This window comes from Dermacentor andersoni, chromosome 3, assembly GCF_023375885.2.
Source record: "Dermacentor andersoni chromosome 3, qqDerAnde1_hic_scaffold, whole genome shotgun sequence".
Lineage (NCBI taxonomy): Eukaryota > Metazoa > Arthropoda > Arachnida > Ixodida > Ixodidae > Dermacentor > Dermacentor andersoni.
In genome coordinates this window covers 37,397,926-37,416,383 of record NC_092816.1, presented here as the reverse complement: position 1 = coordinate 37,416,383, position 18,458 = coordinate 37,397,926, and the positions used below count along the sequence as shown (strand labels likewise).

The window sequence follows — 18,458 nt, the reverse complement described above, 5'->3', positions numbered from 1 at the left end:
GCGGATGGCGTCCGCACGTGGACCAGCATTTTTTCATACATGGGCCCACCTCTAAGATGTGCGATACCGGGCCAATCCGCGGCGGAGGGGAAACAGGCGTTAAGAAATCGACATACGTGGGCCAATCCCGAAGGTAGTGCAATGCACCACCGACCCGCGGCGGAGTTAAAGCAGGGCTAAGCACTCCGCATACGTGGGCCTCTAGAGTCCTTGAAGGAGTACATTTACTTAGGTCAATTAGTCACAGGGAACCTTGATCATGAGAAGGAAATTCACAGAAGAATAAAAATTGGTTGGATCGCATACGGCACACATTGTCAACTCCTGACTAGAAGCTTACCATTACCGTTGAAAAGGAAGGTGTATAACCAGTGCATTTTAGCGGTGCTGACATATCGGACGGAAACTTGGAGACTGACAAAGAAGCTTGAGAACAAGTTAAGGACCGCACAAAGAGCGACGGAACGGAGAATGCTTGGCATTACCTTGAGGGACGCAAAGAGAGCGGTTTGGATCAGAGAGCAAACTGGTATAGCCGATATTCTAATTGACATTAAGATAAATAAATGGCGCTGGGCAGGTCATGTAATGCGCAGGTTAGATAATCGTTGGACCATTAGGGTTACAGAACGGGTACCAAGAGAAGGAAGGCGCAGTAGAGGACGGCAGAAGACTTGGTGGTGCGATGAAATTAGGAAATTCGCGGGTGTTAGTTGGAATCGGTTGGCGCAGGACGGGATAATGGGAGATCGCAGTGGACATAAAATTGGATGATGATGATGATTATTTTTATTATTATTATTATTATTATTATTATTATTATTATTATGATAATACGTGGACCAACGCTGAAGATAGTGCAACACCAGGCCGACCTGCGACGAAGGTGAAGCAGGCGTTAAGCATTCCCCATAAGTGGGCCGATCCTGAAGGCAGTGCGTGGCTGGGCCGACCCGCGACGGAGCTGCAGTTCGCTATTAAGAGGCTGACATATACAGCTTCTTTGGTCATCCTTCTTGAAAGAGTGGAAAGGCGCAGATATTTTGGTTTCAATTGTTCCTAATTGTTTATAAAGCTACCACTCTTGTACGTTTACACTAATATAACGATGAAATGTCGTCGTAAATTACGCATTTCTTGTGCAGATGCAAGGCATTACATTTTTCTCGTGTTGGGCAGATTTTGCTGGGGTACTCGTCACAGAATGCTTACGCGTTAAAATAAGACGTATTTGTACACGGAAAACGTATGAAGTGGAACGACATTTTTATTAAAGTTTAGAAAAAGTTAATTTCAGCAAAAGACGATACGTACACTGAGTCACAATGACGGCACGATTCCTCCAGGACGACAACATATGCAAAGTACGAAGCACTGTATTCATGGCATGCTTTGAAAGAAGTGTCCAATTCCTAATATAAACTCACTAATATGTAACCACATAGACCCACGGAAACGCACAGTTACACATTAACTTATTGTAACATAACACAAAATGATGTTCAATATATACAGTGTACACAATGTTCATGTACAATGATGATGTGAATTTACACAGTTTTGTAGCGATGTTATGAGATGTGTATGTACAAAGATGATCATGCATCCAGAGCCCAGAGAAATCACAGAAGTGCGGGTATATTCAAGGAGTACTTTTGATGGACTGACTACAAGAACTCGGCTGGTCGAACATTAACCCATACACGTCAATCAGCCACCGGCAGCAAGCGGCATGACTTCTGTGGAAGGAACTCCTCTGCCCCAAGAAAGAACAACTCCTCTGACAGAAACGACAGTAGCTCAAACTACAGCCTCTCCGGAAATGGAAACAGAGCCCTGCGACGACGTCCGATGGCAAGCACCGGTCACGCCGTAGACAAAAGGCCCCCACAACAATTAAATGTATTGCGAAGCGGCCACGTGAGCAACGACCAGATGTGATTAGGCAGTGAACTCCAAGGCCACGGAAACCAGCATGCATGGACCTCTAAAATACCCTAGAAATGGCGCATTGCAGCACCACATGCTTGTTGGATCCTTGAAGGGGCAGATCATTTTCAGAGACTAAAAAGATTCTCGGACCACGACCACGCGTCGCACGCTTACAAAGCGACGCGGGCACTGCTACGTTTCATGAAATCGACTTGCCTCAGTGGCCGGTTATAGGCGTGAAGTTATGGATATCCGCGAGTATTCTCACCGATAGTACCTTCCTCCCTCCCTCTCCTATCTTTTCTTCCCTTAAACCCCTTCCCCTGTGTAGGGTAGCAAACCGGACGTGCGTCTGATTGACCTCCCTACCTTTCTTAACCTTTATTTTTCTCCTCCTTTTTCTCCTGGAAGGGGGCAACTGGGAGACAACGAAGGTGGGACTATGCTCCACCGCTCTAGTCTGTCATGCTTTGGGAGCACATTTTTATACGTGCGTTGAGGAAAAGATTACTTCAGCATTTGTATGTGTGTTAAGAAAAACTTTATTTCAACAAGAGACGATACGAACACTCAGTCACAATCACGGCACAACTCCACCAGGACAAGAAACGAAACCTTGTATAAACGGCACGTCTTCAAAGTTCACCCAAGTCCCCACTCACTAACCCACGGAAAAGCAGTTACACATAAACGAATTGTCACAGGGAAAAAATGATGTTCCATATATAGACGATGATGACAAGGAAATTTATTGACCCGTAGGCACGCTTACAACTGTTGTATGAAAGAAAAGTACAATATAAAGTACATCACATGTAATGCATCATACTTGATGTAAACAAAACAGATTAACAAATAAAATAATAAATGGTGTCTACTTGACACTGGCTTTGCCGCACACAACTACAACAACAACAACAACAAAACTCATTACCGCATCCACGCAAAAGCATTATTGTCGGCCTCGAATTTATGAAAGGTACCCGGGGCACATACAGATACAGTCTGAACTCAGGCAACAGAATTGAGCATTATTCTGGCTGTAGAAAGACTTTGCCACGGGAGACAGTTATGTACCGCGTAGACCAGCGGCGAAGAAACTCGGCTTCACCGAGTTTGAACAACTGTTCTTCAAGATGACCCCATATTATCACCCGTAGTTTCCGCATTCTGGGGTACATTGCTCTATTTGACTGCCGAGATCGTTCTGCGATGTTACGGAAGCACCACAAAATGTAGCTAGCGCTGTAGTAGACGAGACTCGCAAACCGATCTCGGCGCATTGGTGGCCGCACGATGGATATTCCGAACATTCTTGCAACTAGCTTCCAGAAGGTGCGTGCTACAACGCAGTCCTTTACTACATGCGCGTTGGTCTCTGTTTGTGCGCAATATATGCATTTATCATTCGGTACCATATGCCAGCGTTCAAGCCTGTCTCTTGTAGGTAGAATGCCCCACTGATATTGCCAATGAAAATCCTTCACTTGAGAGGGCAAATCAGGAGAAAGCACAGCTTTCCATGTTTGTGTAGTAGCTGTCCGTGGAGGTACAGCTGTCTCACACAACATTTCACAAAGCCTGGAAACTGGTGTCGCACGCCACTTTGTAATTCTTAGTTGTACAAGCTGGCTTTGCAAGCGCGCAGCCGCCGCATACTGCGGTGCAGGCGTTACCGCCGTCGGAAGCAAGTTGCCTGTACTCTGCGGCATAAGCGTTCGACGGTAATGGCCCAGCCAATAAAGGAGCAGTGGCCTACCAGGGTACTCATCATCATCAAGTAGATCACATGTAGTCTTAGTGCACAACAGCCTACTGAATGTAACTATGCACGGCAAGCTCCATCCTCCGCTGGATTTTGGCAGACGCAAAAATTGCTGCGCTACGTATTGCGACTTGTTTAGCCAGAACCATGAGAAAATAAGTGAGTTTACTACTCGTACTGTTGGTGACGGCGGGAGAGCTACCCTTGCAGCAAACCACAGTTTACTGCACAATACGTTCTTAATGAAGAAAGCCCTTTCTGCCAGCGGCAGTGGCGACGCAGTCACTGCTTCTGACTGTTCTTTAATGGAGCTAACAATGTCTCGCCACGTGTGAGGTGAAACACCACTTGTACAAAATTTGATACCTAGTATTTGCATATGCTCGGTCCCCTGGTAGCGTTATTTCGGCGCGACCTAAAGTTAATGCTTCACATTTCCTCATATTTATTTTGCCCCCTGACATTGAAGCATATTGATTATAAATACGAAATACCTCTACAAGACTGTCCCCATCCCGCAAAAACAGAGTGATGTCATCCGCATACGCTGATACTTGTATATATAGACGCTGCCGAAACTGCAGACCGCGCTTCATTGGAGCCAACACGTATGGCATGGCCGCGAGACACCACTTTGTGTAACCAACATAGTTTCTCAAGCTACCTACATATATTACTTTCCATATGTATACCTTTACATCCAATATTTTTCAATAAGACTTATCCGGGTTAATTTAGTCTTGCACCTAGCATAAACCTTTTATCTAACTTATACGTTTGAAATAAACTGACTCGCCATCCCGACCCTATGAAAGATGAGGTCCAGTTAAGCTGCTTAAAACCACCACTACAACTGCTGAGGGAAGGGGTATGCAATGCTTTATTGCTTTAGAGTAATGGTGGCAATGACAGTGTGGAGTATTGGTAATAACGGGAGTAATAACTATTTTTGCAGGATGCCACCGCTGGTCGTAATGCCGTTCCTTTTTACAGCGAAGCTGTATAGCTCTACTGTCCAAGGAAATTTTCGTGTCGTAAGCAAAAAAGCGTGGGCCGATCCCGGAGATAGTGAAATGCCTGGGCCGATCCACGGCGGAGGTGCAGTTCGCCATTAAGGGGCCCACGTAGACACCTTCGCTGGTCATCCTTCTTCAGAGAGTGGAAGGGCACTGAGATTTTTTTCATTTGCCGCTCCTTGTATTCACGCTGCTCCTTGGGAGTGCTACGAAAGCGTTGCCTACCCGTAGCGGTGCTACAATAGGATTTAAATCAGTTGCTAGGCTGGTTCTTTTATGTAAGAAATGATAGGGACGTCATTCCGCGTGTAAGCTGACGTCGCCCCGGGCGCTTCCGCAGCAACAATAATTTTTTCCTGGAATACGTGTGCGGTTAGCGCTATGGGCTTCGCGTTGTTTTCAGGAGTGCCTTATCATCAATTATGTGGCCCGGATGCTTGTGTTGTGCTTTATAGAAACAAATGTTATTCTGCATGTTGTATGTGTGATTCGGAAGAATGTACGCACTTTTCATTTCACTTTGCTGAGTGCCTCAAACCTCTGCCGACGTGTACGAAGGATACATACAGGAGCTCGCATACAGGGATACGAGCTCCTGCCCTGCACTGCAGCTGGGATCGGCCCACATTTTGGCTCATGGACGCGGACACCGAAAATTCCGCCCACGCAGAGGTTCACAACTTCGCTGTAATATAATTACAATTGCACGCGTTGCATTCAGTTCTGTAGAAGTTAACCGACACACTTTCACGAACGCTTCGTCTCACATAGGTTCCATCGCGTGCGTTGGATCGGGATAATTTCTTTGTGTGGCTTCGTGGTGTTTCATTACGCACTTGTTGTTGAGGAAAGGTTACAGATGGCGTGTGAGATCACAGTTCCAACCACATCGATTGCCTAATTTATATAGGCTTTGTATGGTATTGCATGATAAAATTTTATTGAGGTCCTGCACATCGTGATCCATCACGAAGCGCGCCTCTCCCACGTGGGAAACGGAAGGCCAAGCCTCCCGGCCGCATGTTAGCCTGCTGGACATATATACACTTAGCGCCACAGGTAATTTCGATTCTTCTGAAACATTGGAGATGTCCACACCTCGAAACCCAGTGTGATTAGGCTTCGGTGCTCGCCTTGTGGAGTCTACTACCAAAGGCAGGCTACATTATCTAAAAGAGATGCAAACGACCTTCAATTAATTTGGGACCATAGCTCACACACTTAAGACTGCAAATTTGGCAATTTACTGATATCACAAGCTGAATAAAATGGGTTGAGTTTCTGAGATAGGTTGAGATAGAATTCTTCAGTATGCTACAAAAATCTATATATATTTTTATTCTTAATTAGATGCCGATAAATAGATGCAAAATAAATATTTGGGCAGGGAAGGCTTAAGTGTTCAATCTCTAATAACGCTGTTCTTTTATCACGAGTCGAAATGTTAGACCTATGGCCCATCAAAAGCTGTGCATCACAAAGCAATGAAAGGTCTTCAACAAATATTTGAAGAGGCTAACACATGTTATGTGCGTTTACTCCAAAAGAGTGTTTGCAATCGTGAGTACTTCTCATTCGAGCGTCTGAAACCTCAGACACCCGCCAACTTCGTTTCCCCTGAAAATTTTAGTAGGATAATATCACCCTCAGTAACTCCAGAACACCGTGTGCAACCCGCCGCGTTGGCTTAGTGGCTATGGTGCTGGCCTGCTAACCGCGAGATCGCGCGATTGAATCCCGGCCGCGGTGGCCGCATTTTGATGAAGACGAAATGCAAGAACGCTCGTGTCTCGTGTGTTGCGGGCACGTTAAAGAACCCCAGGTGGTCAAACTTATTCCGGAGCTCCCCATTACGTCGCGCCTCGTAATCCTATTGTCACGTAGTAGTGAGGGTGAATAATACAGCGGCCAATCTGTGAATGACGAAACTAACTTTTATTGGGCGAACTTGTTCCCACAAAAGGAGGTTACACTCAAAGCACAGCGATGGCGGCGAACGCGGTCGGCGATCGTGGAAATGCGATCTGCGGGGCAAGCGCGTCGGCTTTTATGACCGAGTCATCGAAGGTTCCAGAATAATCGCTGGTACCTGCGTGTCTTGTTCGACACACTTCGCGTCGCGCATACAAACAATCTGATTACGCAAGGTTCAGTGACAACAGAGAGCGGATGGAATCCTCGATAACATCTGAGAAACTTCCGATACATGCAGTCGCCTTCTGCACTGAGCGATAACACTTCTGACGGTGAAACGCGTTCACTCAATGATAGCCAATTTTAGTACTGCGCCATGAAGATACGTACGCAGCACGCAAGTGTTTTGCGGAACGTAGGAGCGCGTGTCGCGTTAGGGCTTTTAGTACTGCGAAATGCCTACGTATACGTAAGCGGGCGAGCGTTAAACGCCGGGCGCGTCGGAGCGCATTGGCCGCGTCCGCCAGGTACGCCGAACCGTCGGTCGAACTAGACGCTGTTGACTTCGCTAACGTGATGTAACGTGTGGGCGCGTTCCCGCTTCGCCGAACTATGTTTAGGCCTTTAAGGGACTGTGCTTTTAATACGGATGAAATACACGAATACTGTCGAGAAAAATAAAAGCCGAGTACTTGCTTTCTGAGGCTGGCACGGCCATTTGCGACGAACTGCGCCAAAAGCAGGTCGAGCCTTTCGCGCAAACAGCACACACTGAACACTTTCTCAAAAACAAAGCTCATATTTTTGCTATGCATTCCGACCGTGCAGGATCGGGGACTGGCTTCTGCGCGTTCACTTCACGCAGCAAAGCCGAATCGTAGGCCATTGAAAAGTACAGCCTTCCGCTGGTCGCCTTTGACGCTGCCATTTTCGGAAAGTCTTTTGTATGGCGCTCTACCGAACAAACGAGAACCACAAGAGCAGCACGCAAGGCTCCCTACGTCCGCACGCAAGAATCGGATACGTGCTTACGTAGCAGCCGCGTACGCATCACGTACCATTCGTGTTGCGTTCTGCACATGCGCACTTTGCAGAACGTAGCGATCTTAGATACGCAGTACCAAAAGTGTCTAATGATAAACAAGTGCATGTGTCAATATCGTCGCTGCGGCGTAAAATCCTTGACTTTGTTTATGACACCGTGTGTACACCATACATTTGGCGCTGCACTTTCTTGCTTCATGTTATTACCTTTCATTAATAACCAAATAAAGAAAGTGTAGCCATCGCCAGAAAACGGTGACAACTACGTTCATGTTCATATCAATAAGATAAAGAGCCCTTCTTGATATAAACCTGCTAAGAGTTTCTTTTTTCTGCTATTTTTTTAACAGGAGGGATTTCGATATATCAAAAGGGTGTGTCAGATTTGGTCGGAAGTTGTCATGAACGGCAAGCTTTGTAAACTCACCAGCTTCCAAAGCACCACAGTAACGCGTGCTTACGACTGGGGTCTGCCACTATGCAAAGGCTTTGTGCGAAGGGTCACATTGTATACTGGATCTGCAGCACGATATGCGAATATTTAGCGAAAACAAAAATAAACTAGGAAAAAAAAATCGCTCTTTCGTGGAAAGGATCACCTATGTAATCATACGCAAGCTTATCAGGAACGTTGGTCATTACCTCTAGACGCCGTAAACTTTCTGGGACGCAAGGAGAGATAAGCGAGGCAATTAAGTGAACCGCTAGGGGATCAAAAGAAAACTTTAAAAAAGCCCGATGTTAACTTCATTTTGCTGCTGCTCCTACGTCAGTTTTATTTACAGCACCTTTCTTCTTCGTAAAGACACAACCACTTGCTCTTTTCGTCAACGTAAAATTTTTAGCGCGTTCTTTTCCTCTCTTCCTATCATTTCTGCCCGGTGATTCCAGGCTTGCAGTGCGGTTCGTGGTCGCTAAACCTCTGCTTCTACTCTGCTTTGCTCTTCACACACCAGCTGAAAATATCACGTGGTATATATGCTTTACTATATAGTCAGCATGCGAGATTTTCGCCGAAGTGCTTTTGTTTATTTCTCCGTCTCTCAGTTCATTATTAGCGAACTTCCCTCACGGGCGTGCCGTTGCGAGGTTCGCAGCGTGACGTAAGGGTTTATTGAATTTGTAGCCCCTGAGCATTACTCGCTCGGTCCAACAGTGCGGTACCGATGGGGAAAAAGAAAGCGAACGGCCTGCGTAAGACGAATTTCAATTTTATTATTATTTAGCGCGTCATAGTACTGCATATAGCTGAAGCCGGAAAACGGGAAATAAGGCGTGATGGTTAATAAAGATAACCTTAGAAAAAAATGTGGCATGGACGCGACTACACAGATTTCGCAGAGAACGATGATTAGCGCATACCCCACACACCAATTTTTAGCTAAAGACAATAGTCAGCAATAACTAGAAAAAAAACCCACAATCGTGACGTGCAGAATGCGCACGATAGGCAGCTGCATCGTTTTGGCATCGAGGAATACGCGGCAAGGGTGGAAAAGGAGCGATGAACAGAAAATCGAAATCGCTGTCCTAACGGGCTCAGGCGAAAAAACTGGTTCCGGAAATGAGGCGGCGTTGGTAACTGCGGCGCTGTTGCGGATGTGTTTGTGAAGTGAGAAAGCAGAGACCGGGCAGGCGGGGGTGGTTAATGGAAAAAAAGTGAGACGGCGAGCAGTACGCGATGATTGCAGACTTCTTGGTGAGCGATGGCCATCGCCATTGCCGAAAAGTGGGCCGGTTATTGGAAATTCAGCCACAGCTCGTGCCAGCGATCGTGGTATGCGTTCGCGTGGTGTTCGTGCATAAGGAAAATATAAATGAGCGAAAAATAAAGCGAGTGTCATAGGTGCACGTGGATGCTGTGTGAAGGAGAAAAAAAAAGTGATAGGAAGCATGGAGATACGTAGCGAGGAGCGTGTGTTATGTACCAACACCCGAACGACAGAGGGGGAAGGCGTGGGTCTATTTCTGTATAAAGAAAATAACACTATAACGAGCGTTTTACTTCCAGCGTCGCCCGTTCAATGGCTGGCAGGTTTTCAGTGCGAAGAATCAACGATAATTCCTCAACAATGTTCCTCACGGCAATGCTTAGGTGTCAAGAAGAAAAGCCAATGGGTCGCAATGTGCCATTCATTGTACTTTCCCGTATATCTTGTGGGTTGGGCATGAATCTCTCTTCTTTCTTTTCTTATGTGCAGGATTGATGCCCTGCATGTCGTTAATTTTTATACGATTTTTTCTCTTCTGATTTATGATTTATTCTTCTTAACGAAATCTCGCCGATGAGGTTTGAGACAGAAGCCTTCAGTTTGATATCAAAGTGTTTGTCGTTACTCTGCTAACTTTCTTGCGGTTCACCACAGCCTTTATAAGAACAATGTGTTAACGACTTGTTTCTAGCATCACGTACCCTCCATAACAGATATAACTAGGGTGGGTTCAGGTTAGTTGGGTAAATGCTTGACTGGGCCTTTTACGCCACCTTTCTTTTTCTTTTTTTTTATTATCGTTGATACAATGTGAATCCGGATATCAGAGACGCTCAATTTGCTAGATAAGCTTGCACGTTCATGCTCGTCTACTGTGGCGTGATAAATGCAATGGCTCGGTCTCTTTCATTTTTTTTTTGTTTCCCTGGAGAAATGAGACATTACTCACTGCTTAATTATGTGATGACAGCCACGAAAGCGCCTGTTGATGGTGGCGTGGCCGAAACAGGAACGCTATCCAGGCTTATGCCCAACGCGACACAATTTGCTCATAACACTTGCATCTCGCATACAGGGACATTGAAAAATGAAGAAAGAAATGTGGCCCAATGTCTAAAAGTGAAGGGGAAATGACGAAAGAAAAAGCTGCCACGCGAGTACATATAAGCTCTCTTCTCAAAGTGCGGCTCGTGTTCGGGGCTTCGCTTACTAAACATCGCTAGCTGTCACACACGTCAAGAATAAAGAATGCCTAATACGTCGTAGCGATGGCAAATTCGCTGACGAGGCGACGGGTTTTGCCTTCTAATCTGCATCACTGCGGTGTGTGTGTTTGTGTGCGCATGCGTGCATGCGAGCGTGTGTGCGTGAGGTTGTGTGTGTGAGTGTATTTCTAGGTTGATGTCGCGCGGTCCTACCAACTCGTTAACGCCTACGGTTAACGCCCGTTAACGCCTATGGTTAGCACGACACAGGCAATTAGGTGGCTAACGAGTTGCGTAATTAATTAATGGCGTACGCGGCTCCCCGCGCGACTCTTGCAGCTTTTCCTGTTGTGTAGTTTTCAAAGGGGTAGTTGGAGAAGTATGGGAGAGGCCTTTGCCGTGCAGTGGGCGTAACCAGGCTGATGATGATGATGATGGGTTTTCAAAGGCTTTCGTCCGAGCCTGCTTGTATACATAACGCGATAGTTCGAAGCCCGTGGTCGGATGCCACTTTCATTCAATCAAGCAGTTTTCAGGTAGAAACTACTGCATTTTATGGAAGGATATTGCAGTAAAACACGTTGTGGGGCTAGTTGGTGCATAACTTGCGCGTTGCAAGTAGCGCCTTGTCCTGTCTGTATTCCTTCCTATGTGCCGTCACCATTGGCGCTTCATCTATTGAAAGCTGTGGAAAGATATTCTCGAACGCATGGAGGTGAGTCGTGTCCTCCCTCACATTTAGGGCTTGCGATTGAGCTTTCCCGCAGAATATAAGGAACGCCCTAAAACGCAATTCGGGAAAATTACAGCGAGTGCAGCTGCTACGTCGCGGGACTATCGACTAGTGTTCCATGCAAGTACATTAAAGAATGCCTTGAGGTAGTAGCATGCGAGAATTAACTTGCTTCTTGATTGTTCCTGGATTACCCATCACGAGACCGGCTGCGGTTAAATCAAAATTAAATTCTGGGCTTTCACGCACCAAAACCGTGATCTGGTTATATGGAGAAGGCCCTATTGGGGGCCTCTGGATTAATTTCTGCCACTTGGGCCTCTTGAACGTGCACTGAACTCTTAGACGAACGTTTTCCCGTTTCTTCCCCGTCGAAATGCGACCGCCGCGGCATACGTGGAACCCACGGTCTTAAACTGCTCGGCGACGACCTGAAAATCTGCGCGAATTGGAATATATGCATTCTTCGAATCAACGCGGAAAACCGTCCTTCGTTTCTTGCGTTGCCGTACTTTTCAGCTCTGACTGAAAGAATGCTTGGCAGCGCCACGCCGTACCCGCTGTACCCCCGCGGAACACCTGCGGCTGAGGTTCCGCATCCGTCGCTGGGCTCGCGAATGACGCTGGTTGACACTTCTCATAAATTACGTTTGGAGGTAATATAGGTATCGAGAAAACTAACTGAGCAACATCCCGCAGCTCATTTGGTCGAGCATCGCCACGCTTCGCGCATGTAGCTCGTACAGAGGTTTTTAACGAGCGCGCCCTGGACGGTCGACGTCATGCTCTCTGGTCTGTGCGAGTTGTGCACGTGAACCCCCGCGCAAAAGAATTGCAGACACTGCCACGCGTGCCTTTGTACTCTTGCGCCGCATTTCCGACAAGAGGATCTCACTCGTCCCGGTGAAAACGCGTCTAGGATCGACTTGCTCCAGTGGTGCGTTTTATTTTATTTTTTTATGTGTTAGCATTAGGAGCGCCACAGTAGAAAAATGTGCGTGTGTGTTTATAACGAGTGTAAAGTCGGTTACGTGGTAGAGGCGTGTCTATATATATATATATATATATATATATATATATATATATATATATATATATATATATATATATATATATATATATATATATTGTTACGGGGTTAACAACAGTCCGACGTATATTTGCAATATATTTACAATAATCGTAGCGGCTGACACGATGGTAGGCAGCGCGCGAAGTCCAGAGCGTCGTCTTGTTCCGACCAAGCTGGCAACATCTTCTTCGTCAGCGTGTCACATGACCCCCGGCGGCGGAAGCACCGGCTCGGTGCTGGTCAGGAGGCGGGCGAGTGATACAACTTAAGGCGCGCGACATGGACCACGTCGGAGCGATGCTGAGCCACGGTTGGCTCAAGAGGGGCGATTTCGTACGTGGTACGTCAGTTACACTACGCAAGACACGGTAAGGGCCAGAGTAGCGTGAAAGTAACTTCTCCGAGAGGCCAACGCGTCGCGACGGCGACCGAAGGAGAACCAGGGTGCCCGGTGCGTAATGGACGTCACGATGGCGGGCGTCATGTAAGCGCCGCTGGTTGTCCTGCCACTCCACAAGTCGACGTCGGGCAATATGGCGTGCTTCTTGAGCGGGGTCATAGTCACAGGAACGCCTGTGAAGTCCTCTGCAACTTTCTGCGAGAGGCAAAAAGAATTTTTATGTTAAAATTTGTTCTTTTTTTTCTCATGGTCATGTAAATTATACTGCAATATACGGATATTTGAACCATCATATCAGTAACAGTAGACACTTGAAATTCACACTTAAAAGATAGTCATTTCATTTACTCCTATTTTCCTCAAGAAAAATCGTGAGTCTTTTCACCGCCCGATTCATGGCCGATCCCCAGAGTCGGTTGCACCCTTTCAGAGGAACAAAAATAATTAACATTTCACAATAAAACCAATTTGCACTAACAAGGTGTCATTATTACAGTCTACATGACAACTATATATATGAAAAGTGAAGAGGATTTCATGGGATCAAAGGAGCAGACAGTTTTTGAAATACTGAAATGTCAATTCAACGATTGCAGAAATAATTTTTAACTCCGGTATTCGTGACAGCACTGCCATGCGATTGCACAGGTTTTTTTTCCTACCACGTTTAGCACGTACACTCCGATGTCCCGATAAAATATTTTGTGGGAAAACTCCAACCTACTTCGGCCTAGATAGTGAATTCAAATTTTATTTCATTTCTTGCCCAATCATTCATTAATACCAGATTACAAACAGAATAAATATGGGTTTTAATTGGCATAAAGTTAAATGAATAGCCGTCTGCTTCTTCCGTCAGTTCTGCAGAGGCGGGAATTTTAAGAGGCTTCTTCAGGACAGCGAGTTCGTTCCTTGGGCCGCCATCACCCCGAGCATCTTGCCGACCGCCGGTGCCAAAGGCGTCATTTTTTTGAACGAGCTTTCTTTGCCATAGTGTACAGCTTTGGCTTAACGGGCTGCTTGGCCTCCTCCAGGATTGCAATCAGTATTGCGGCATACTGCTGCTGGGTCGGAATGATGAACGTGTGAACCACGCCTGGTTCACCTGAACGCACAACGTGGCTCGACCTGCGCGCGTAGAGTTCCGAGCAGTCCGGGCAGTCGTAGTTCACCACCAGACGCACGTTCTCGAGGAGCAAGTCCTGCGCGACCTTGTCCGTCGTCACGAGCACGCTTGACGTACCAGACCGGAACATCGAAACGATCCAGTCGCGCTCCTCTTTCGTCTTCTTTCCGTGAAGGCCGATGGCAGACCAGCCGCGGAGTCGGAGTTTCCACGCAAGCTCGTCTGCCTTCATCTTCGTGTGGGTGAACACAACGGCTTTCTTTGACTTCTCCTTGAGCACGTCGTCCAAGAGCTGGGCTAGCTTCGCCTCCTTCTGTGCCTCTTGGCACACGTCGACGGTCATTTCGATGCCATTTTCAGCGGGCAGCTGTGGCATTCCGAACTCGATTTCGATGTAGTCGTAGAGCAGGTCCTCGACAAAGGGCCTGAGCTCGTTTTGCCAGGATGTGATCCACATTATCGTCTGGTGGTCCGGCCGGCAGAGCTCGGACACCTTGAGGACATGGGGCTTGAAACCCATTGCCAGCATGCGGTCTACCTCGTCCAGCACGAGATAGGTGCAGCGGTGCAGATTCACATTGCCTTCCTCGAGGAAGTGGATGAGGCGTCGAGGCGTGGTCACGCAGATGTGGCAGCCCTTTTTCAGCTCGTCGCACTGGCCTTCCTTGGGCTCCCCGCTCGAAGCGAACACGCTTCGCAATGTAGCGTGCTCACCCAATTCTAAGGCTGCGTTGTGAATCTGCTTGGCCAGCTCTCGTGTCGGAGCCAACACGACGGCGATGGGTCCGTCTCCCTGTTGCAGGGGCGGCTGCCGACTGACGTGGATGACTGCCGGCACGAGGTAGGCGAGCGACTTGTGTGATCCCGTCTCCGTGATGCCCAGAAAGTTCCTGCACGTGAGTGCGATGGGCCAGCAGTGTGCCTCGATGTGCGTGGGCAGAGTGTGGTCGCGGGAAGTCTCGATGCTCTTGACGATGAAGTCCGGGAAGTTGGACTCTTCCAGAGCAAGGATGGGCTTCGGCACGTTGTTGCCTCTCACCGATATACCGTTGACTTTTCTGTAGGCGTCCACTTTGGCCATCGACCGGCTTGTCGTGGCCGGATGCTCCTCGTACAGGTTCTTCTCGAACGGCGGCAGCCGGATCGTTGTCCAATCAGGCGTGCGAAGGAACCATCCAACCTTGCTGTTCCGGTAGGCTTGGGCTTGAAACATCGCTTCACGAAAGTCATTGTAGGGGAAGTCTCCTCGGGCTCTAAATACACGCGGCGGTTGAGGCCAGTACATCCTTTCTTTCCTCGCCTTCAACAGGATGCTTTTTGCGCTTTCGTGACGCCAGACAGGGTCACTCCTGGCGTCGGCGGCGCACGGGCCCGGCGGTCGTTGTCAGAGCGTTGTTGTTGATGATGATGGTGGCGTCATAGACTGTGGCGCATACCCACTGAGTGGTAAGAATCAACCAAGAATTTACGTCTCCATCCAAATCTTGAGAAACCAAAAGTAACGAGGTCGCAACTGCAATATACGTTATTGGAAAAGACTTTAAATGCTCGATAAAAGAAATAAAGAAAGAAAAATCACGGCAGAGCCCATTTCACGCTGAATGTCGGCGTTAAAGGGACCGAGAATCGCCCTTGTCATGTCGTGCGATGCTGGTTGAAGTGAGAACATCGTGATTTATATGAATAAAATCGAGCATGATTTTCGCTAGTAAGTAAGAATCAGATTTTGATGCAGAGCTATGAATATGTAAACTTCGCGCTTCTATTTTTTTCAAACTGTGGAATATTTGAAAATTGTTTTCACAACATTCAGGCCTGAAATCGAAATTCCGCTTCCAACAGTCACTAGAATTTAACTGTTTCTCTCAAATGCAACACATTTCATTAAAATCGGTGCAGGAGTTATCTCAGAAAAGCGTTTTTGCGTTTTACATGTATTTGAACAGGCCGCGTCGGAGTTGGGACCGAGCTAAAGCACCTTTCCTCTTAAGTGTGTTTGCTGACGCTTTGTACGCAGAACTATTGTACATCAAGAAGAAATCCATTTTATACGACGTGAAATTCTAGACAGTGGAGACTGGGACTGTCTTTTGAGCCAGTCCTTACGGCAACACCACGAGATACCACTGTGTATAACCTACACAGTTTCGAGCAAGACCATAGCAACAGCAGAGAAGCGGCAAAAAAAGCTTCACTTAAATCTTTTCAGCAACAACACTACAGCGTTTTCGCATTCCCACACGTAAGTCTTCTTAAGTGCGTTTGCTGAAGCTTTGTACGCAGAACTGTTGTACCTCAAGTAGAAATACATTTTATAGGACATGAAATTCTAGGCAGTGGAGACTGGGACTGTCCTTGGAGCCAGCCTTACGGCAGCACCACGAGATACCACTGTGTACAACCTACATAGTTTCGAGCAAGACCATAGCAGCAGCACGCAAGAGGCAAAGGAAGCTTCGCTTAAAGGGAGTGCGAAGCTCTCTTGCAGCGTCGACAGGCCATTTACGGAAGCGAAGATCTTGGGAGCCTGGCCTCACAGTTCATTAGCCCAGAAAGCAGTTCGAGCGCTTTTTCGCTACCTGAGGGCAACAGACTTGAGTGCCCGACTGTAGACATCCTACACCTAAGTTCTCTCTCTCTCTTTCACTCCCCATTCCCCTCCCTACGTGTAGGGTAGCAAACTGGACTCAGTCTGGTTAACCTCCTTGCCTTTCCGTCTTCCCTTCTCTCTCTCTCTCTCTCTTCGCTTAAAGGGGCCCTGAACCACTCCTCGGTCGTCCTGAAATAACATAGTTCGCGGTAGCGTACGCAACTGTGAACATCTCAGCCAAGTTTTGCTATCGCCCGCGGTCCGTGTAGCTCGCAAGCGGATCGCGAAGTCACCTTTCGCTGAAACGCTCTCTTTTCAACAGCAGGCCCTGTGCTCACTCTCTCCGGAACGCTTTATTTCTTCATCGGACGCTTTATGTTGTCATTCCCATAGACGGCTGGTATTGGCCGTCTAAGGGAATTTGCTATTTTGCAAAAGAAGCTGTTGCGGCCCAATGCTGTCATGCACCTAGCACAAATGTTTATACGTACAGACAGGTCCCAATAACTGTCCTCTAAGCGACTCATGCATATGCTCAACAAGATCTTTCGCTGTGCACCTGAGGGTAAAATCTGATTTTCTAAGGAGCACAGTCGATTGAACCCCTGTATAGTGAAATTCATTCTATTTCCTCATAAAGGTCTGTTCTTCCGAACCAAATAACAAATTCCCTAACACCGAAAAGTATCGTGGGAACCGAGATGTTGAATATCACACCAACTGCGTTCGCCGAAAAGGAAATCTGCCGTAACTAAAGCGCAACCGCATCGTGAGTAATTGTGGAGCCGTCACAGAGCCTCGAAGCTGAGACGAAGTGCCCGTTACAGCTGAGACTGGCACCGATGATCTCTCGAGATGAAACGGTCAAGGCCACGACATCGTATAAATCTTTCACATCTCTCTTCTCTAACTCTCTCTTTTGTTCTCAACTCTTTCTGCATCCCAGCTCTGTTCTTTGTTCTTTGCTTTGTTGTTTGTTCACGGCTCATGATGAATACGACGTACATTACTCAGAGCCTCGAAGATTTCCAGCAGAGAAGTGATCAAGTGGTGCCGCATGGCTGAGCCCGTGGAAACTACGAAAGACCATGGAACGAACTAAGCACGACATTAGGGAATAGCGTGGTCGTTTTAAAGGCTTTCAGCGTCCAAGCATCTCGACAAATACCGCGGACGAAAAGAAAAAAAAAATTTCGGGGATATAAACTGAGAACTGTGATTGATGACACCCACGGGGCGCAACGAACGAAGACTAACGTGCTCCGCGCAGACACAGGACACAGGGCCCTAGCCTTGCTTGCTGCGGCTTGACGTTAAGATGATGTCTCCGAGATGCTGGGAAGGCACCAGAGACGTGAACTCGCTAGAATGGTAAATTTAACGCTAGATTTGTGTAACGACAGATGTGAGTTGACTTAAATTAGTTCGTGAGGCCAAGCTATGGTAGTAAAGCAGGTGAGAAACTTCCGGTTAAGCTCCTGGCCTCCCTCATCTGTATCTTCCCATATTGCTCCCTGGTCACACACGGCTCTAACGTCTTTACTTGTTGCGTCGCAAATTCCAGTGGTTATCGCTGAAGCAGCTTCGAAATCTCATTCACTGCACCCATAAATTCATTTCTAGGCAGTGGTCTTGGATGACTGGTGTATTGCTTCTCATTTCTTGAGGATACATCTCCTTTCAGCTTGAAGTAAGCCTCTTCCGACACCCCCTCCCCGCTCACTTTTGCACAGTCACCCACACGCACGCGCGCGCGCACACAAACGCACACACACGCACAAGCAAAACGATGAAAATTCGAACGACTGCCTGAGCAAACTGAATATACGCGCTTTGATATTGCGAAAAAGGCAACTCACCCCTATACAGCCACAAGGATTCGTCTGGCCTTCTGTACTTACGAAAGTGGTAGAGGAAGTAACTTTGCTTAAGCAACAGCAACTCACACC

General features: G+C 47.3%; 1 pseudogene; it reads right to left on the bottom strand.

The window, feature by feature from the left end:
* Positions 1-13,528: 13,528 nt before the first annotated feature.
* Positions 13,529-15,297, bottom strand: LOC126520713 (probable ATP-dependent RNA helicase DDX5 pseudogene; annotated as a pseudogene).
* Positions 15,298-18,458: the final 3,161 nt, after the last annotated feature.